Here is a 22970-nt window from a genome sequence, read left to right on the forward strand (position 1 = left end):
ACTTTGGGCTCATAGACATCTCTGAGAAAAAAGGAGAAGGGACTACTGTTAGGGAGGGGTATGCAGAGTTTTCAAATATGTCAATAATGTTTCATCTATGGTTTTATTAAAAAAAAGCATTAGAGGCAAATATGGAAAAAAGTTAAGACTTGCTAAAGTTTACTGGTGAGCATAATGGTGTTAATTATATCATTTTTTTCTATGTTTGCAAAGAAAATGCAAGAAAATCATTGGAGAAAGATGTAATTAAGAAGGAACTTCAGTGGAGTCACTGAATACCAAGTAAATACATTAATATTATTAGGGTTTTTTTTTGGTATGCCATTGAAAATCAACTAAATGGTTACAAGGAGAAAAGATGCTATTCTCAATAAGGATAAAAATATAAGGCAACAAGGGATACATATTTCCTGAAATAGATAAGATGTATACAAAAAAGCTGTGAAACTTTACTGAGAAATATAAAAGAAGTTCTAAATAAATGGATAGATTTATTGTATACCCCAATATGAAATGTGAATATTTAAAACATATTTTAACACAATTCTATTGAAATCTTTGAGGAAAAACAACTAAATCAGTCTGAGAATAGCTGAGAAAACATGAATAGATAAGCATAGCCAAGAATACTTTAGAAAGTGAAGTAATGAGGGTGTTTGCTTTAGTTATTAAAACATACTGTAAAGCTGTAGTAATTAAAACTGTAATGCAATTGCAGAAGCTGATAAATAATTCAGTGAAAAGGGATAACATCGTACTAGAAGCATGTGTGTGCGTGTATAAATATATACACATATATGTACATGTGTGTATATATACATACATTGTGTATATATGTACAATTATATGAATATACGTATGTATATATGTACACATATTCACACATATTTATATCTGTATATAAAGTACATACATATATACACTTAATATATATTAATCATAAATGGAGAAGTGTTGTTTGTTTTATTTAGTCTCTTTGGGAAAGCAAAGTTTTTACTTCTTATGCCAAATATTTTCTTAGAAAAATTAAAATGCTAATTTTAACATGTAAACCAATTTAGAAATCTTTATATAAAAATAGAGTTTTATTATCTAGTTTATGGCTGAGGAAATACATTCTAGGTTTAAAAGCTATAGGAAAAACATTTAAAACAAAATTTATTTATATATTTAAAAAATCATTAACAACATTAAAAGTCAATTGACAGAATGGGAGATGATATATGACGGGTTGATATCTTTAATGTATAAAGAACATATGCAAGTGAACAATAAATATTCTAAGATACTATTGAAAAATGGACAAAGAACATGAACAGATATTTCACATAAAAAGGAAGTACTAATGGCTAGTGAAACTTGCCATGTTTAATCTAACTAGCAAAGGGTTAAATGATAATTAAAAACACCGCATAACATCTCTAAAGGTGATACATGAGAAAGAGTTCAACAAAGTGGATGTTCTCACACACTGTTGATAATCTTGTAGGCAGGTACAACCTTTCTGCAAAACAATTTGGCAATAGGTGTCAAGAGCTTTAAAAATATTTCTATCTTTTCATCCAATGATTTTATTCTAAGAAATAGATTCTAATCATAAATATTTTTCTAGAAACATATTTATCTAGGCACATAGAAATAATATTAGATATACCCTAATATCCAGTAATAGTAGAAATATTAAATTGAGAATATTCACTCACTAGAATATTAAATGACCATGAAAATGATGTTTTCAGTGAATTGCCAATGATTTCAGGAAATTTTCATTATCAAAGTAAACTAACAAGGCTAGGCATGGTGGCTCATGCCTGTAATCCCAGCACTTTGGGAGGCCGAGGTGGGTGGATCACCTGAGGTCAAGAGTTTGAGACCAGCCTGGCCAATATGGTGAAACCCCATCCCTACTAAAAATACAAAAATTAGCTGGGCATGTTGGTGGGCACCTGTAACCCCAGCTACTCGGGAGGCTGAGGCAGGAGAATTGCTTGAACCCAGGAGGCAAGGTTGCAGTGGCCTGAGATCGTGCCATTGCACTCCAGCCTGGGCAACAAGAGCAAATCTCTGCCTCAAAAAAAAAAAAAGAAAGAAAGTAAATTAACAAAATGTGACTTAAAAAATTTTTCCATTTTTATTGTAGATTAAAGGATATCCATACAGGTGTGTTACATGGATAAATAGCACGATGGTGAGGCTTGGGGTCTCGATGATCCCATTACCCTGGTAGTAAGCATAGTACCCACAGGTGGTTCTTCAGCCTATGACCCCCTTCCTCCCTCCCCCAACTAATGGTCCCATTCCCAGTGTCTGGTGTTCCTTTCTTTATGTTCATGTGCACTCAATGTTTAGCTTTCACTTATAAGTGAGAACATGCCGTATTTGGTTTTCTGTTCTTGTGTTAAGTCTCTTAGAGTAATGGCCTCCAGCTCCATCTATGTTGCTACAAATTTCCATTATAAAAGTAAATTTCACAAAATGTGACATTTTATATAAAATATGGTAATAATTATATATACCTACATACACACATAGGCACATGTGATGGGAAAAATGTTTCAAAAATTAATAGTAGTTAGCTTCAGGTTGTGAGATTATGGATGATTTTTTATTTCTTTGTATTTTTCTGTATTTTCTAATTTTTAAAACACATTAATTTCATAATCATATATTAAGTCAACAACTTTCATTAATTTATTCATTCAACAATTAATGATCTATTAATGTTTAATTGACACTTATAAAGTTCTTACCATATGCCAAGCAAAGAAACACACTTTGTGAAAATAAAGGTCTATTGAGCTGATGTGTTGGCTCTCAATAAAAGTTGTTTAAAATTCTCACACTCAAAAAGAAATGGAATGAAATCAAGTGTATTTAATATCGCACCAACTGAACCATCAATGGAATTGAAACATAAACAACCAAAAAAGAGCCCGCATCGCCAAGTCAATCCTAAGCCAAAAGAACAAAGCTGGAGGCATCACGCTACCTGACTTTAAACTATACTACAAGGCTACAGTAGCCAAAACAGCATGGTACTGGTACCACAACAGAGACATAGATCAATGGAACAGAACAGAGCCCTCAGAAATGATGCCGCATAGCTACAACTATCTGATCTTTGACAAACCTGACAAAAACAAGAAATGGGGAAAGGATTCCCTATTTAATAAATGGTGCTGGGAAAACTGGCTAGCCATGTGTAGAAAGCTGCAACTGGATCCCTTCCTTACACCTTATACAAAAATTAATTCAAGATGGATTAAAGACTTATATGTTAGACCTAAAACCATTAAAATCCTACAAGAAAACCTAGGCAATACCATTCAGGACATAGGCGTGGGCAAGGACTTCATGTCTAAAACACCAAAAGCAATGGCAACAAAAGCCAAAATCGACAAATGGGATCTCATTAAACTAAAGAGCTTCTGCACAGCAAAAGAAACTATCATCAGAGTGCACAGACAACCTACAGAATGGGAGAAAATTTTTGCAACCTACTCATCTGACAAAGGGCTAATATCCAGAATCTACAATGAACTCAAACAAATTTACAAGAAAAAAACAAACAACCCCATCAAAAAGTGGGCAGAGGACATGAACAGACACTTCTCAAAAGAAGACATTTATGCAGCCAAAAAACACATGAAGAAATGCTCATCATCACTGGCCATCAGAGAAATGCAAATCAAAACCACAGTGAGATACCATCTCACACCAGTTAGAATGGCCATCATTAAAAAATCAGGAAACAACAGGTGCTGGAGAGGATGTGGAGAAATAGGAACACTTTGACACTGTTGGTGGGACTGTAAACTAGTTCAACCATTGTGGAAGTCAGTGTGGCGATTCCTCAGGGATCTCGAACTAGAAATACCATTTGACCCAGCCATCCCATTACTGGGTATATACCCAAAGGACTATAAATCATGCTGCTATAAAGACACATGCACACGTATGTTTATTGCGGCACTATTCACAATAGCAAAGAGTTGGAACCAACCCAAATGTCCAACAACGATAGACTGGATTAAGAAAATGTGGCACATATACACCATGGAATACTATGCAGCCATAAAAAACGATGAGTTCGTGTCCTTTGTAGGGACATGGATGAAACTGGAAAACATCATTCTCAGTAAACTATCGCAAGGACAAAAAACCAAACACCGCATGTTCTCACTCATAGGTGGGAATTGAACAATGAGAACTCATGGACACAGGAAGGGGAACATCACACTCCGGGGACTGTTGTGGGATGGGGGGAGGGGGGAGGGACAGCATTAGGAGATACACCTAATGCTAAATGACGAGTTAATGGGTGCAGGAAATCAACATGGCACATGGATACATATGTAACAAACCTGCACAATGTGCACATGTACCCTAAAACCCTAAAGTACGATAAAAAAATAAAAATAAATAAATAAAAAAAATAAAAAAATAAAAAATAAAAAAAAGAAACAAACGTATTTGTTTTCAGGAACGAGAAGATTTGTCTTTCTGAGTGTGGAAGTGATTTGAAAAGTAAGAAAGTCTGTAGAAATAGCTGACCCTTGTAAGAGATTAGATCTACGACTTCATCAATTTTCATATTCAATAAAGTGTCTCAAAATTTAGTTTGCATTTTCCATCTCCAGAGACTTGTTTGTCTCTTATGTAGTGAAGGTACCTGGTAATGAGCTTGTAGTCAAGAGCTGATTAGAAATGGAATTTTTATAGAACCAATTTTTTGGTTGCTTGAAGTTAATTGCTTTGTACCTAATTTAGGTCCCACAGGGAGTAATTTTGATCTCCCCCAGCAAACTTTATCTTAAATGAGGCTGATCTATAATCCTATTAACATGTGTCTGGGTGTCCATCAGTAAATACCAAGGGTTGCATTAAGTTTCTACAGGATACTGTGTAGTTTTAACACCCTCCAAGGATTTTACTTTTAGCAAAGAAGTAAGTTGTTTTCCTGGAGCTAGGTCACTCCACTGTACCAAATAAAAGTTATGGGAAAATGGTGAGGTTTATATTACCTTTTCTTGCCCAAGCAATAGATCACAGTTACCTGGCAACCTGCAAGAAATACGATACTGTAAATGGAATGAATGAAACAGAGGAAGACATGAAACACTGCAATGAGAATGGAAGGGCATCAGGACTGCAATAATCAGAAAGAATCCAGATATTGCCGTGTGCCAGTGTACAGCAGGGGTTCTCAAATTGTGGTCCCTGGACCAGCAGCATTAGCCTGACCTGTGAACTTTTTAGAAATGCAAATTCTTGGGCCCACCTAACATCTACGGAATTAGAAACTCTGGGAGTGGAGCCCAGCAATCTGTGTGATAACAAGGCCTCCAGTTGATTCAGATATACGCTGAAGTTTGAGAAAGCTAAGCCAGAATAATCAAATTTTGCTGAAATAGAATCATGAGGTGAGTATAGTATCAGAGTTTATCTGAGATTTGGAGGCAGAGAGAGAGAGACAACACTGGGAAGTGGGCTGCTAACAGAAATTCATACAAAAAGCTTTAATAACCAGTTTTCATTTGGAAAAGGAGTGCAATTCCAAGTCAAGCCAAGTCAGGAACCAGAAGGTACAGGTAGGAAGACAGACAAAAGTATGGGACAAGGCACAGTTTTCCCCTTCCTGCCAGGTTTTTCCTGACATCTTTTGCCTGAAGACACATTAAAGTTACTTGAGGTCTCTGACACAGGAAGAAACTCATTGATGATGGAGCCTAAAGGAAACAACCCTTTCATTCATCTAATTTCACTTGTAAGACAATGCATTGAAAGCTAATCAAACTGAGCTCATAGGGTATAAATAGGTAAGCCCTGGGTAGCACACAAGGGGAACAAAAAAACCTTTCAGGAAAACTTGATGACTCTTTGACACCACTCCAATTTTGGTGGACAATGGAGGTTTCATTAGTGTGAATAGAATGGATCGTTAACAAAGCATTTGATGCCTCTCTCAATAGATCTTATTATAGCAGTAGAGAGCTATTTGACAAAGAAAACTATGCGAAGGATACCAAATTACTTTATAGAATCTAGAGTACATGAAGAAGATAAAATATAACTGTGAGGGCTTGTGACAAATAAGTTTTCAGACAACTTGGCTTTAACCATGGATTCCAGTGATCAGAACAGCCTCCAAAAATAACTTAAATATTAATTGTTTATTGATTAAATATTTAACAGAATTGGATCATCATTTGGTCTCTGGCCCAGCATATCAGTGGTAGGAGTTAATCAAAAGGATCAGTTGCCCTAGAAGAGTGGCTTTCAAATTTAGCATGCATTGGAATCCCCCTGGAGGGCTTGTTAACACAGATTATTGAACTCTACCCCGAGAGTTTCTGATTCAGTAGGTCTTGGGTAGGCTTGAGAATTTGCATTTCTAGCAAACTTTCAGGTGATGCTGATGCTGCTGGTCCAGGGACCATACTTTGAGAACCATGGGATGAGAGAAACCACTGAAGAGTAGAGATTCATTTTGAAGACTATGCCATAGGAAGGAGGCAGAAAGTAGAAAGAAGCACTCCACTGCATAAAGCTGAAACTGGCATCCAGGAATGAGAGATACCAGGCAAGCTTTGGATGATTACAGGAAATAATTTCTGAATGACAAAAAATGAAGTCAGATCTCCTTACACCTATGGTAGCTTTTTAAAAGTTCCCATTTCATCAAGAATCAAGACAAAGATCATAAAGAAAATTGTCTTTGAGGCCGTATGCCCTACCTGATTGCTCTTGAACTGGAACTCAGCCAGCCTGGTTGCTTATTTCCAAGGTTAGCCATCAACTGTGCAGATGTGTGAGAAATTGCCCACTACTGAAGCTGACTCTTGTGAATAGTCTCTGATGTGTAGCTGCAAGGGAAGGGTTTTTTCTTTTCCCAAGATGTTTGTCTTTTCCCAAGTTCTCCACCACTTATCCACAGATGCTACTTGTGACACATACAGTTAGCCTCTGAACTAAGATACAGAGCATCGATGTCGCCTTCTCCTCAAAAACTTTGGCACATCTTAGTTATCTCTGTGGTCTCAGGATGGAGCATTAGGTGCCGCCTGAATGCTGGAGAAAGCTTCCTCACTGAAAAGGATTTGAGAGCAGAGAAAAGCACTCATTTTTCAGTCTTTTGTGGAACTTGATTTTCTGTGCCTGATTGTCACTACATCACTCTGCTCTGAGTCAGTCATCAGCAGTCCCCTGACTGCCCAGTGCCCAGTGATGGGCAGCTTTGACCTGCACTGGGTAGAGGATGGAAGGGAGGTGACCCACAGAGGTTGACTGTTTACCCAGTCTCCATCATGGGGATTTTCTTGGCCACACTCTGCTAAAACTGACTCATGAGGAAGACAGCAAGCCAACAGTTCATGGGAGGTAGAACTGTTCCTATTGTTCACATGTCATTTGGCTCAGCTGAATCATCTCCTCCACAACCCAGAAAGGAAGGTGCTTCCATCAACACCTTCTTCATTTGGGGGAAGGGATGGAGTGGGAATTTTCAGGACCTACCTCATTCCTGTACCTTTCCCACTCCAAAGAGGGAAGAATGACTTTGGTTATCAGACACATTGATGAGAGCTTGATAATCACTGGCTATTCCTCTACTGGGCAGGGTAAAAACTCAAGGTCACTCACTTCTCCTACATGCTCCCCCATTTCCTGATTCTTCTTGAACTAGCCTTTATTTCAGAGCAATGGGTCAGTCTCTGTTGGTCAACCCCTTGGTGGGACCACCTCAGAGCAGGGAGGACTGATCTCCAGCTTCTCAGCCTGGGACTGGGTGGATAAGTCCACCTTGTAGGGAAGACTTGGCTCTCTGTAATTCTGAGTGGGAGGTCAGAAACCCAGCTATATTCTCTAGTCTTCTAATTCTTACAGAAAGTCAAACAGAACTGATGTCACAATCCTCATTTAACAATGTGTGTATCTTTTATCAACCAGAATCCTCAAGGAGAAGCAAGGTGGGCATTAGGATCTGGGACCAGTCCTCCTCCCCAGCCACTCCCTCACTCTCAATTCCCAAGAAGTTCTGAGGCTGACACTTTCCCATACATGCTTCTCTTGTGCCAGGATTTATCAGGAGGTGTGGAGGTTTGTTGGGAGCAGGACAGTGTAGGCAGGAAAGGGACTGAGACTTGGCACTAGACATGCCCTTCAGAGTGGGACAGGCCAAGCTAACAGGAGAGGTTGGAGAAGGCACAGGTGCAAGGAGTTCAGCCTTCCACATAGTGCTTCAGCTAAGTAGTTGGCACCAGGTGCTCCAAGTGGAATTGCAAATTATGCCAAAACATGAGGAGGGCCCACTGAAAATTGGGGGCAGGTAATTTTTGGAATTCAGGGCAGGCTGCCAGCCTCTGGAGGATTTGTCCTCAGAAATCCAGACCCCAACACTAAACTAAGATACAGAGCTAAAGACTCCCCTGATCTTAACCTCAGATAAGGAGAGAGGTACTGATATGGACAAGAGACAGGGAAATACTGGGTAGAAGAAGGTAGTTCCCTGGCAAAGGCCCCACCCTCAAGCCTGGAAACCCATGGCCCTAAATAGAAACAGGCATTTCTGTTTTTGCACCCAAATGTTGCCTTCTGGCCCACCATGCCCTGCTATCTCATACCCATATAAACTCCAAATCCCATGCTCCACAAGTAGATGAGCAGAGGCAGAAAAGTGGACCTGGCAGAGAAGGAAAGAAAAGAAGGAATATCTGAACATCAAGAGGTGTTCATCTGGGGATGGTTGGAGAGGAGATTGGCTGCACGACAGCCAAACTCCAGGCGAAGATCATTCTTCCTAGTTTATCCCCTCTTCGGCTCCCCATCCCTCCAGCTGAGAGCCACCTCCATCTGACAACAAAGTCCCCTGAATTTGCCATCCTTCAATTCGTCCATGTGACCTAATTCTTCCTGGATACTGGACAAGGACTCAGGTACCAAGAGGGCACTGAGCTGGTTAACACTTAAGCCATCTGCAGACAGCAGAGCTAAAAGAGCACTGTAACACACCCACTTGGGCTTTGGGAGTTGCAGGCACCCACCCCTAGATGCTACCATGGGGCCTGAGCCCAAAAGTGCTCGCCCTGGCTCTTGAATCCGCCCGTCTGCATGCTCCCCCTCCTGTAAGGGAGGTAAGGCAGCTGAACAGACAAGCCACACCCCTGTTGCATGTTCTGTGAGGGGTGTCAGGGAACTCTCCCATTTTAGGACAATCAAGAGCAAGACGAGATGGTTGAACGAAGGATGAGGTGAGAACCAAGGTTGAAAAGTGCAACACATGGCTGGGCGCGGTGGCTCAAGCCTGTAATCCCAGCACTTTGGGAGGCCGAGGCAGGTGGATCACGAGGTCAGGAGTTCGAGACCAGCCTGACCAACATGGTGAAACCCCGTCTGTACTAAAAATACAAAAATTAGCCAGGCATGGTGGCGCATGCCTGTAATCCCAGCTACTCAGGAGGCTGAGGCAGGAGAATCGCTTCAACCCGGGAGGCAGAGGTTGCAGTGAGCCGAGATGGCACCATTGCACTCAAGCCTGGGTGACAGAGCGAAACTCTATTTCGAAGGAAAGAAAAGAAAAGAAAGAAAGAAAGAGAGAGAAAGAGAGAAAGAAGGAAGGAAGGAAGGAAGGAAGGAAGGAAAGAGAGAGAAAGAAAGAAAGAAAGAAAGAAAGAAAGAAAGAAAGAAAGAAAGAGGGAGGGAGGGAGGGAGGGAGGAAGGAAGGAAGGAAGGAAAGAAAGAAAAGAAAGAGAAAGAAAAGAGGGAGGGAGGGAGGGAGAGAGGAAGGAAGAAAGAGAGAAAGAAAGAAAGAAAGAAAAAGAAAGAAAGAAAGAAAGAAAGAAAGAAAGAAAGAAAGAAAGAAAGAAAGAAAGAAAGAGGGAAAAGTGCAACACTCTTCACTGTCTCCCAGGAAGAAGTTTGGGTATAGGAGTTTTGTAATTACAGTGGGAATATTATTCGACTAGAGAGTTGCAACCCAGGGGTGAGGGTGGAAGCCCACTGAGGACCCCTAGGCCTAATCAAGAGTGAGGGTGACTCAGGGACACACAGGGAGCCCAGTGGTCAGCTGGTTCAACCTAATCTGGGGAATGACTCAACACCAGGATGCCACTGCTGTTGGGGGAGGAGGAGGAAGGGCTAAACCTGTTTCAATATTCCCTGTCTTAAGCCCACATTGTTCTGGAGATTGAGATCTGAAGTTGAGGGGTTGGGGGTCAGTGAATCTGGCTATAGACATTGTAGATCTGCAGAGGGAAGGCATGAAACAGGCTGAAACTGCTGCAATATGTAATCACCCTGAGGGCCTGAAGACCCAGATGATCATCTTAATTTAGATTGCTCCTTGGCCCAAGCAGATATGAGTGCCTGCAGACATTGGCTCTGGCACTGGCACCCATGGTAGCAGCTGGCCTCATTGTGGTGGGAAAGCCTCCAGCTCCCTCCAAGATGCAGTTAGGGTTTCTGGTCTCATTCTTGGAAGAGTTTTGTTGGATGAATTAAATTGGAATCATCTTCCTTTCCCAGGAAACTGTTGTGTCTTTTGTCTGCTCTACCTCTGGGTGAAATCTGTAGTCCTTACTTGTTGCTATTTTCTACCATCCTAATAATAGCTCATTGTTAGGCAGACATGATGCAAATACACTTCTCACTATCTTGGGAGATTTGGGGGGTCTTACCTTCTTATTTAAGTTCTTTGTTTAATTATTTAATTTTTTTTGCTTTTTTTGTTTTTTTTTTTGTTTTAGTTTGTTCTCTTTGTTTGCCCTTAGTTGGTAAAGAAGACAAGTTGTTGATGAAGGAAATTGGCAAAATATCAGTACATCTTGAGTTCTTCGGTGATCTGCCTTTTCCAGAATCTTCTGATCTGTCCCCACACCTGCATAAAAAGTGCTTCATGCAATGAAACTGTCCTTACTGGGTGTCATAAGTGAGCTTACTAAATTTGGTGTGTGCCATCAATAACCCCTCACCTTTCCATCTGGGGTAGCATCTACCATTACCTCTTTTTTTAACTATCTTGTTTTGCCCTAGAACAGGTAGGAACATCTTATATTCAACAGTTTATCTTCATAGGTGCAGAACAAAGACAGAACTAGAAGTCATCCCTCTGCTCACCTGAGACAAATGCATATTTGACATGCATTCGGAATCAGGCACATCCACCCCTGACCCTCTGCTGGGAGCATTTTTTATTTAAGATATTTTTGGTTCATCTCTTGAACCTCCTCTCTACCTCCAGTTATCCCTGAGTCCCACTCATACCCCTCTTCTTTATTACTCCCTAGAAAGGAAGTAGAAAGGCAAAAGACTTTTGCCACTGAGTCACTGAAAGAAAGAAACCTGATAATCTGGGAATTAAGGGAAGCCAAGGAAACACATCCTCAACCCTTAAGGTGAAGCTCCCAGTAGTCACCATTTCAAGAATGTGGGACCTCAAACTCAGGCACCTTTCTTGAGATAGAGTCTTAATAATGAAATCTGGGATTGGGAATGCGAATGCATGTGTTTCTTTGTCTATCTCAACATTTTTTCAAGACCATTTTTGTAGCCATCCACAGCTGTTTTGTAGGTACAAAGAAAGGGGCCTTACTTCCCAGGCTGTGGCTGTGAAAAGAAGATAAAATTTCAGGACCTCAAACTCACTACGCCAAAGGGAAAACATAAGCTTGGGAACTGAGTCACTCAAAACTGCCTTTCATTTTGTTCCTAAATAGCTACAAAGGTAGAAGGTTACAGGCCTCCCCAGGGGGCCTCCCTCACAATTCACTCACAAGAAAATTCTCTGTGCACCCCAAGATCTTTACCCTAAAACAGAGTTATGTTGAATTTCACCCTGATAATGTAAATCAACAGCTTATCTTCATAGGTACAGAACAAAGGCAGGATTAGAAGTCATCCCTCTGCTCACCTGAGACAAATACATATTTGAATGCTTCCTTTACTCTATGTTTACTTTATTTTATCTGAAAATGCAGATTCATTGAGCCGGAGCCAATGCACAGTTGACTATTCCTCTGTCCCCTCTTTTCACGTTTAAAATGTGGATTCAGTGAACACTGATCTAGCTTCAAAAGAGTGCAATTGCTTGCCTCTTTTATCTATTCTCCCCTTTTTATTCTTTCTTTCCTCTTTCCCCAACTGCTTCCTCTTTCCCCTTTAAAGGTGGGAGACCCCAAACCCTCTTTGGAAAAAGCACATCACAGGTGTTCCTGTGACTTTGTGTTCCTTTTTCCTGGGCGCATCCTTAACCTTGGCAGAATAAATCTCTAGATTGATTGAGTCGCCCCAGCCATTTTCTTTAGTTTTACATGGCCAAAGCATACCTTCCCTCTGTGGCCTTCCTTTGGTCATTAAGGATATTATTTCTGCCATCAGGTAGCCAAGTGGTACTACCTCAACCAGTGCCCATCTTCACATGGGCACTTCTGCACCTTACTCTGAGATGTGGTTGCCACTAAGCAAATATGTTTCCATTTGACTTTCAACTCTTTTTTTTTTTAAATTAACATTGGCATTTTTAATTTGCTTTTTTCATTGACAAATAAAAAACAATATACATGTATGGGGTACAACATATATACATTATAGAACAGGGAAATGAAGCTAATTAACATACACTTTACCTCACACACATCATTTTGTGTGGTGAAAACACTTAAAACCTACTCAGTAATTTTCAAGTACACAACACATTGTGATTAGCCACCACGTTGTACAATAGATCTCTTAAACTTATTCCTCCTATCTGGAATTTTGTATCCTTTGAACAATAGCTCCCTAATTCTCCCTAATTTTCAACCTCCTTTGTTCACAATGTCTTCAATTCTTCTTCTCAACCAAAAGGCTCTCCCCTCTCCATCCCTACCATCCAAATTCTCTGTATGATTCAGGGTTCAAAAGAGGTTCCTATCGTGCCATGAGACTCCTCCCCCCACTCTGGTTCTTGCTGGTAGCTGTTTTAATTATGTTCTCTAGCACTTGTTACAATGATTCATATCCTGGATACGCATGTGAATCGCCTGTGGACTGTTTAAAAATGTAGACTCTGACTAGACAGACCTAATCAGAATCTCTGTGTGTGAACTGCAGGCATCTGTAGTTTTACAAAGCTTCTAATGCACAGCGAGGGTATGAGAAAAACAGATAATACATAAATGACTAATTTTAGTGTTTAACCATACCATGCCTGTTGCTACTTATCTGTCTTTTGAATGTGTGCTTTTAACTTCTAGAAGACAGAAACCATATATTACCGTTTTTTTGGTTTTTTTTTTTTTGGTACACTACCCTTTCTTCCTATACCTAACCCACTCTCAGATCCAGGGCTGAGATGTTTCAATGAATATTTTGATATACACTTCTGCACATAGTAAAATCACCTAAGTGTTCAATAAACATTTTTGTATAGTTTCACTGTGCCCAGGCACTGGATCTAGGAAGATGAAAGCAACATGAGTCCTTTTAGACTAGAATCCATAGCTAACAGGTAAATGTTGTTGAGACTGTTACTTGGTTGTTGGGACACATATGGGGTCAAGAAACTTTGCTATGATTAAAATGATTGATTTCTGAAAGAGGATAGTGGAAGATGGAAGGAGCCTCTGGGTTTGCAAAGGATGAAGGTTTCAGAGTATTTTGAGGAGGTTCTACTATTTGTGCCATCATACGTTCTGCACCTTCCTATGCTGTGCAACAAGCAGGGAGAGGTTGTAAACCAAATACCTGCACATCTCCCTCCAAATGGCCACTCATTGGAAAAATAATCTATAGCTTTCCTGCTAAAGGAACATAGCGGGTGCATGAGGCATATAAGCGAGAGCATATGCTATGGCACAAACATGGGCTGCATCTGGGTGTCCATGCATGGTGTGTGTGCAAGGTCAGCTCTGCGGCTTTCTGCAGGCTGCTGGTATCTCCTTGTCCCATCCCTCAGCTCCTAGGGCTGCCCAGGCAATATTGGGAAAATCATGCGGGGCTTCTCTTAGGTGTCCCACTCTGTCCTTCCCATATCCATCTCCCCTGGAGTATTTTCTCCTTTTATTGCCAGATATCCCCAAAATCTCTCTTCCATTTAGCAAAAACTTTGTTGTGTGTGTGTGAGTTGGTGTCTTGTTCTGTCACTCAGGCTGGAGTGCAGTTTTACAATTATAACTCACTGCAGCCTCAAGCTCTTGGGCTCAAGGGATCCTCCCATCTCAGCCTCCCTAGTAGCTAGGACTATGAGCACCCATCACCATGCCCAGCTACTTTCTAAACATTTTTAGAGATGAGGTCTCACTATGTTGCCCAGGCTGGTCCCAAACTCCTAGTCTCGGCTTCCCAAAATGCTGTTATTAGAGGCATGAAGCCACCATGCCCAGTCCTAAAATCAATTCTTAAGAATGGATCGTATAACTAAATTTACAGAAAGGTGTACTTCACTGATAAAGCACTTGGATCTTACCAAGTAAATAACAAAAGTAACATTTATTGAGTTCCTAATGTGTGCCAGGGTCTACTATGTTGATGCATTATTAGCAAATTAAATAGGGAAGATGATTGGAGGGTTGGGGTCTCCCACACTTCAGCACCTGTGACACATAGATGATGGCTTCCTCTTCTTTCTCCTAAGATGAGCCTTGCCTGCTGCTTCTTGAAGGACCACACACTTAATCTTGATTTCAGATCCCTTTCTGAGCAGATCTCAGAACCTCTCTATGTTTGCTTTTTTCCTATGAACAACTAGTTTCTTTTGTTCCCAACTCCTTTTCCAAGAGGCACAATGTTGCTTTCTAAACTAGGCCACTGGTTTAAACAGTAACCCCTAGGAAAGAACAGTTTCCAATGAGTGCTGCCATCTTGACAAATGGCCTTGATTCCAATGCACCCTTCTACATATGATCTACATACATGTAATATCAATCTTAATTTACATGTGATTTCAATCTATATACAATATTACTTTGCATATGTAACATCACCCTTTTATATGCAATGTGGCAGCAATCCATTTACTCTAAGGGATCATAATAGTTCCTACCTGATAGTGTTGTAGTGAAGATTCAGTGAAATAATACAGGTAATGAACCTACAACAGTGCCCAGCATAGAACAAGCACTCCACAAAGGTCCTTACTGTTGTCATCACTTTCCCTTCTGAACAGACTGTTGATAGTGTGATGTTCCACAGACTACCTTCATTAGTTCCAACCTGCCCAATTTCCTCCATCCCTCCCTCTACCCACAGACTCTCCCTTCTTTCTCTTTCCATAGAGCTTCTATCAGTGGTAGTGGTGGTAGTAGTAAGAGCAGAAACAGAATTAAGAATAAATGGAAAGGTATTTCATGTTGCCTACTTAGCCATAACTAATTATAATTGTTTCCTTAGCATCAATAAACATGAAAGACTTCTGGCTGTAAAGGCATGTCAGGCACTGCTCCAGTTGGAGTTTCCAGCCCTCTCATTGCTTCCTGTCACATATGACTCTGTGGGCTGCCGCTAGACACTGTGGCTTCTTGTTAGACCTGCTTTGTGTGAACTTTGCTGTCATTGGGAATTTAATCATCTTTCTGAGGCAGGGACCACTGCTTTGTTAATCTGAACCAAGTTGTGATGTCAGAAAGGAAAACTAGCAAAAGTTAGGTCCCAATGTTATGAACAACTACTTAGGGTGCTCTGTCTCTGCCTAAAGAAAGAAAAACACAGTGATCCTAAATGTAAGTAATTCATCATGACATAAAGAGAGTTAAAGGAAAATTAACTTTGTAGCATAAAACAGCACTGACATATAAACCTACAGAACGAGTAGAAAAGATACTCAGGATAAAATTATGGGTTTAGAGGAGGTCCATGGAGTGAACTTAAAATAAATGTATAGTTACAGAAAGGGTTGAGAATCTCTCAGGCACTTTAGCCTCTGGATGTCCTAGACTATGGGATACTGTTTATGTTCTATGCTAGGACAAAACCAAACAGGCCCACTGGAAGCAAGCCAGGTCACTGGTGATATTCCTAGGCCTGGCTGCAGGAACCTTTGGGGAATACATGCCCTTCCTTTGTTTGGAGAAAAATGCTATCCTCTCTTACCCTCTGCTCTTGACTAAATAGACTCTATACCATCATCCCTTTAAGAAAAATGAGCAGGATCCAATCCCAGTTTTCTGTCTGTGTAATGCAGACAGACATTAGGAGCCACTGGGCAGCACAGCCTAGAGTTCTCATTTTCTTTTGAATATAATAGCTTTTTGCAAGGAATGTAAAAGCGGTTGTGCAGCTACATTTGGCTTTAGCAAAAGGAGAAATCTATGAAAATTTAAAAATCAACATAGAACAAGGGGGAAATTATTTGATTTTTAAAGGATTGTTGTCAAGGTACCTTGTGTCTGGGTGGGGAGAAAGAAACTATCACCTTTAGGCTGAGAGTTAGCTTTGACTCTGCTTAGTGGGGCTCCTGTCCAATTTGTTAGTACCCTGGTGTCAGAGAGACAGGGGCTCCCCTGAGACAATTTCAGGTTTGTTTGGTGCTTTGAGAGGCCAGGCTGGGGAAAGGTTCAAGGAGGTGGCTGTTACCACCAATAAGAACAAGGGATGCATTTCCAGGGGCTTGGTTTGGAGTTGGCTGGAGTCTACCTTCCACAGGGACATTGGCTATTTGGGGACAGATATAGGCTACCAAGGTCAAGTGCTTAATCTTCAGTCCAACACTTCGATGCTTCTTTCAATAGACCAAATTTCCTCATATTCACCCAAGTACTTCCAGATTTAAGAGGGCACTAACATGTAGTGAGAACCCAATAATATGTATATTACTACGGATGAATGGAGGAATGTCAGTCCCAATAGCTAGTCACAGGACACAAGTTCTTTGCTAGTATAGTTAGGTGAAAAATAATCTAGGCTCATGAGTGTCGAATGGGCCCAGATAGTGACTTAGGGTAGGTCATTGATAAAATGGCAGGTTAGAGGGATTAAGTTCAGTAGATTCAGGATATTTTCATATTCATGCAGGAAATACAGGAGAGCATCAGAGATGATTCTAAGTGTTACACATGGCACAACACCCAAGTAAATAGATTGAATTAGTGATTTTAAAGCTTCTCACCAAAAAAACTCAGGCAGGGGAGTTTCATCTTCTCACAGGCTGCCTGGATTCACCTGAGACAGGGGGCAGGATGGGAGAGGGCCATTGAGTTTTAGTGGATTGAGTCTATAGCTTCTGATCTGACTCTCCACTGAGGAAGTAGAAGTCTTTGGTGCCCAGGAAATTAGAGTGAATGGGAGATGACAAGGTCATTGTTGAGACTGTTTCTTGTGCAGGGATCAAGTTACTTTAGAACCTGGATCTCTCAGAATGAATTGCTGGGGTCTCTGAACCTCAAACCAAATAGATGAGCTTTATATTTAGGCTGCACATTTCAAGATTGAAATCAAAATTGTCATTTTTTTTTTTTTTTTTTTTTTTTTTTTTTTGAGACGGAGTCTTTCTCTGTCCCCCAGGCTGGAGTGCGGTGGCGCGATCTCGGCTCACCACAACCTCCACCTCCTGGGTTCACGCCATTCTCCTGCCTCAGCCTCCCAAGTAGCTGGGACCACAGGCGCCCGCCAGCACGCCCGGCTAATTTTTTTGTATTTTTTAGTAGAGACGGGGTTTCACCGTGTTAGCCAGGATGGTCTCGATCTCCTGACCTCGTGATCCACCCGCCTCGGCCTCCCAAAGTGCTGGGATTACAGGCTTGAGCCACCGCGCCCGGCCCAAAATTGTCATTTTGACTACAGTGTCTCTTGCCTGGAGTTATGGCAAACAGGAAGGGAAAAGGTGATATGGGGCTTCACTAGAGCATCTAGAAGAGTAAGAAGAATGACCACTGTCATTTGACACCTCTATAACAGCTGCTGTGTTGTGATTAGATACATCGATATGATTAAATATTTCATCTTCTTATGAGGTTCCCAGATTTTTCAGTTTTGTTAAGAAACAAATAATCAGAATCGTTAAATAACTCTTCCAAAGCAGGGGACAGAGCCGAGATTTGAAGCCAGGGTTTAGATACTACAGCCCATCTTCTTCTTTTTTTTAGAGATACCAAGGGATTAATGGCACATCACACCTAGGCGTGCTATGGCGGGAAGCAGAATGCCAGGGGAACGTGTACTTCATTCATGTCATTGCAAATTAGTTTATTTGAGTAATCTCTTCTGGCACATCATTTAGCAATAGCAGAGGATTTAAATTAGGTTTTCTTTAAGGGGATGTCTATGACCAGATTCTTGCTTGAAGACCTTCAAGGCAGGCACTAGTGGTGGGGCCTGACGTCTGCAGCATATCCTTGTGAAGGAGAATCTGAGCTGGCCCCTCTACCTTCTGAGTTACTATGCTAAGAAAGGAAACAGACAAACAGCAGGAGGTTGCAGTTCCCAGAAGAGGCATTGTTCTTCTTCAACCGCCTCTGCTGTCTGCCCTGTTACCTAAGCAAGTATTACTCTAAATACCTGAAATAGTCATCTTCCAGGAATACACCTGATACTTGCAAAACAGGCCAGGCTTCTGTCCATAGGACTTCAAGATGCAAGTAGGTTTTGGGTTTTCTCTGCATGCCTGATTGGTCCTTGTCATTTCCCTAACACCAGTTCATTTTCTGATTCTTTTCTCTTTGGCCAAGTGCCTCCTTTTCACACTGTGTTAGTAACAACCACTGGGTAGACCAGTGGCATGCATGGCTGGCTTGCATAGATCCCACTCTTCAACTTCATGTTTGAGCATATGCCATCTATTACATCTCCCTGTCCTGTGAGTGATGTTGCAATCAATACAAATAAACTTCAGGGGCCCTCGGCTATAGGTAAACTGTGCCAGCATAAATCGATGAGGTGTTGAGAAACTCTATGTCACATACTCTGATGCTCTGTAATTCTATGTTTCTGGCTACCAGAGCCCTCCCACAGATTCCAGTGCTTGGTTTAGAAAGCTCCCTGCCTTTTCCCACTTGGCTCACAATGATCCCACCCAAAAATTTGGACTTCTCAGGAGAGACAATGGAACAATGGGAACTATGAGGGCTGTGTTATTTTCACTATTTGACTCAATCTGAACTGTGTCCACTGTAACAGTTAAGGTGTAAGCAAATCTCTCTCAAAATCATCCCCGGACCACCAGCATCAGAATTAGGTGCTTGTTAAAAATGTAGATCCCCTCGGGACCTCCTATTTATTCAGAATTTCTGCAGTCAATACCCAGGAATCTGAATTTTAGACAAACTGTTGTGTCAGTGCCCCTGAAGGAAACTGATGACACACTCAAATTAGGATAATTTTAGGAGAGTTTAATAAAGGGATCCTTTCGGAGAGGTAGTCGGGGTAAAGAGAAGTCGCAAGTGCTGTGCACTGTTAAGAGCCTAGGTGCAGCTATGCAGGGGCACACGCAGCAAATGGGTTACTGGAATCTGGAGCAGAGGGACTGTGGGAAGGGCCATAAGATAGGACGTGCTTGGGATTTTGCCATGGAGGGACTCAGCCAGTGCTTGATGGCCCAATAGGGGTATAAGCACCCCAACCTCACTTTGCCAATCTTCTGCAAACCAGAAGCCAGAGGTAAGAGAGCCTGTTGTTTCGCTACACAGGAGGCAGCCCCCTAGGGCATGGGGCACGGTGAGAAGGATGGTGAGTGGCTCTGCGGGACAAATGGAGACTGCCCAGCCTCTGACTCACCCACAGCAAACCTTGAGAACCACTGGGCTAAACGTTTTTCTTGTCCCCAGCCGATTAAGGCCAGTTTCAGTTCATAAGTAAATGAGACAGAGGATGAAGGGCAGTAAAAGAAGAGGTGAAAATGGAAGATCCGATTACAGGAAATCCAGGGAAAGCCAAAGATCCAGGAAAAGAGGGTGAGGGAGTTGCAGGGCTGTGAGCAAGTCTATACTTCACTTCCCTGGCGCGCTCCAAATTCCCCTCATGCTGCCCTGCACTTTTGGTCACCTTCTCGTGTGTGTGTGTGTGTGTGTGTGTGTGTGTGTGTTTTCCTGCCTCCTTTTGCTTGGCACGTTTTCACTAACTCCCCAACCTAGCATGAGACTCTTCTCTTCAGTGCTCTGGGAATTGGAGGCAGCATTTTGTGCGTTTTAACTCTTTCTGTGGTCTCCATGATCTGCTACAAGTGGTTCCCATGTTCATGGGCACTTTTTCAAGACTTCATCTGACTGTTTCTGGAAGAGTCTGTGACTACAGTCATCCTCCCTTATCCACAGTTTTGCTTTCTGCAGTTTTAACTACCCTGCAGAATAGTACAACAAGATATTTTGAAAGAGAGAGAGAGAAAGACCACATTTACATAGCTTTTATTGCAGTATATTGTTACAACTATTCCAGTTTATTGTTGTTAATCTCTTACTACACCTAATTTATAAATTAAACTTTATCATATATACACATGTATAGGAAAACACATAGCATATAAAGAGTTTGGTATTATCAGCAGTTTTAGGCGTCCACTGGGGGTCTTAGAATATATTCCCCATGGATAAAGTGGGACCACTATACTTTCTAGCAAAGGTGTGACATTGAACAGAGAGGTGAGACACCAGTGAGAGCTACCAGACCAAACGTGAGTGTTGGGGGAATCCTTAGAGAAAGCTTAGTTGACGTTTTTGAAAGAGTTTATTGAGGAACTTGTTAAAATTCAAGATTAACTAAATTGTCTCAAATTATATGTTTTCAGACCAGGGATTGCTGCCAGCTCCCTAAAAGTAACCATTTATCTTATGGGTTTTTAGCAGTTCATATTGTGGAACTGGTCCCAAATCCTACCTTCATGATTTTTTTAAAATATGGAACACTTCACTAATTTGCATGTCATCCTCGCACAGGGGCCAATGCTAATCTTCTCTGTATCGTTCCAATTTTAGCATATGTACTGCTGAAGCAAACAACTAAAAAACTAGGCATTTTTTTCAGTAAGAAAAATGCATACTTTTTTCCTTCTTGGATGACAAATTCTGCCCTCCAGCTATATTTTCTTTGTTACACACAGCTACACTTTGCTATGCCCCTGCATCCTTCTTGTTGCATCAGATTCCATGTAAAGCAAAGAGAATAAAAATTAGATGTATCTCCCATCTACCTGGGGAAGTCTGACGGCAAAGCATAAAATCCATTGACTTTTCCCCTCTGTTTTTAACTGAAAATGGAATTAGAATTTTACTCTCTTCTTCACACCCTAAATCCATCCATTTGTTCATCTAAGTGCATACGCATTTCACCATGAAGACTCAAATCCACTGGGGAAGAACAAACAGTAATAGTTTACATTTATTGAGCATTTACTACATACCTGTCATTATTCTGAATGCTTACTATAGATTATTTTATTTAATCCTCACGCGCACACTATGAGGCAGGTACTTATCATTGCCACTTTTCGAATGTGGAAGGTGAGGCACATGGCAGTTAAATAACTTGCCTAGGTTCACACTCCTGCTAAATCTTAGAGCCAGGATTAAAACCAAGGCAGTCTGACTTCAGAGCCTGTGCCCTGAACCACAAAACCACGCTGCCTCTCTGAGTATGAAGAGTTTCTATACTTAAGTTTGCCCCTCTGTTTCCTTTCATTATTTATTTTTTATCAATAGACACTCATAGAGTGTCAAGCGCTGGTGGCGAGAAGCTGAATAAGACCAGTTCTCCTTTCGAGCAGGAACATGGGAGGTCTACAGAACAGGGGAGTGACAGATCCCTGCAATATATGTGAGAGGCAGAATAGGAGGTAGGAATAAAGTGCCCTGGAAAGACAGAGCAGGAAGTGACGTTTCAGGGAAGTTTTTGGAAAACTTCCTGGATGAGGTCGCAGTTAAGCCTGTCAAATAGCAGGTACTTAATAGTTATCTTTTGAATGAATGGCAATAGAAATTCATCAAGAAGAGAAAATGATGATAAATGAAAGAAACACTGAAGGCAGAGAGTGGCTCTTGACTTTGCTCCCCATTTTGAGACCCTATTTGTGTATCGCAGGTGGGCAGCAGAATGGGAGTTCCTGAGATTTAACTCTTGTGGGGTGCCCTGGGTCCCTGTGTGCCTGAGTCAGGACCTAGATGTGGCTGAGAGTCCAGCTCCCCGGTGCAGGGGAGGAAAGGTTTCTTTTCTTCGCACATCCATTGCTAGGTTAATGGGTAAGGTGCCCCTTACAAAAGACAGATTTACAAAAGAAAGGTATACAAATGTATTAATGTAAGTTTTATGTGGACGGGAGCCTTTGGAAATGAAGACCCAAAGAAAGAGAGAAGCTTGTTTATTTTTATGCTTGGGTTGATGAAGAGTGGAAAGTCATGCACAAATATGATTGGAGGACACAAAGGTGTGATCTGATGGTAACAACCTGGGGGGATCTTAGCAAGACCTCCTTGTTCAGATTCTTCCTGGCCTCTGTGTCTTTGAGGATAAGGATGTTCCTTTCCTCTAGGTATAGGGATGGCACCTTTTTGTTTTTGTTTTTTTTGAGACCGAGTCTCATTGTGTCACCCAGGCTGGAGTGCAGTGGTGTGATCTCAGCTCACTTCAACCTCTGCCTCCCGGGTTCAAGTGATTTTCCTGCCTCAGCCTCCCAAGTAGCTGGGACTGCAGGTGCGTGCCACCACGCCTGGTTAATTTTTTGTATTTTTAGTAGAGACAGGGGTTTCACCTTGTTAGCCAGGATGGTCTCGATCTCCTGACCTCATGATCTGCCCACCTTGGCCTCCCAAAGTGCTAGGATTACAGGCATGAGCCACTGCACCCGGCCTGAAGGCACCTCTGGAATGAGGATCTTATGGCCTCTTTCAGGTGATCAGAAAATTCTGTCTAGGTTTTATAGTCTGCTTTAGGGGAGAAGGGCAAGAGAAGGTCAGAGAGTGTCCTTACTGCTTCTGCTGTTTTCTAAAATGCCAAGGGACTATATTTTGGAGCAGCCTGTCCTGAACTCCAACAGCAAGGGTAGAACAGGGCAGAGTGATAGCCCGGTCAGGAAGTAA

At 41.5% G+C, this 22970-nt stretch overlaps 1 non-coding gene across 1 annotated transcript; it reads right to left on the reverse strand.

Annotated features, from left to right (window-relative positions):
• Positions 1-20789: 20789 nt before the first annotated feature.
• On the reverse strand, positions 20790-20895 carry LOC129459024 (U6 spliceosomal RNA). Its single transcript, XR_008649842.1, has one exon. It is a non-coding gene; the product is annotated as a U6 spliceosomal RNA (small nuclear RNA).
• Between the last annotated feature and the right edge of the window lie 2075 nt (positions 20896-22970).

Source organism: Symphalangus syndactylus, chromosome 19 (assembly GCF_028878055.3).
Source record: "Symphalangus syndactylus isolate Jambi chromosome 19, NHGRI_mSymSyn1-v2.1_pri, whole genome shotgun sequence".
NCBI classification, from domain to species: domain Eukaryota; kingdom Metazoa; phylum Chordata; class Mammalia; order Primates; family Hylobatidae; genus Symphalangus; species Symphalangus syndactylus.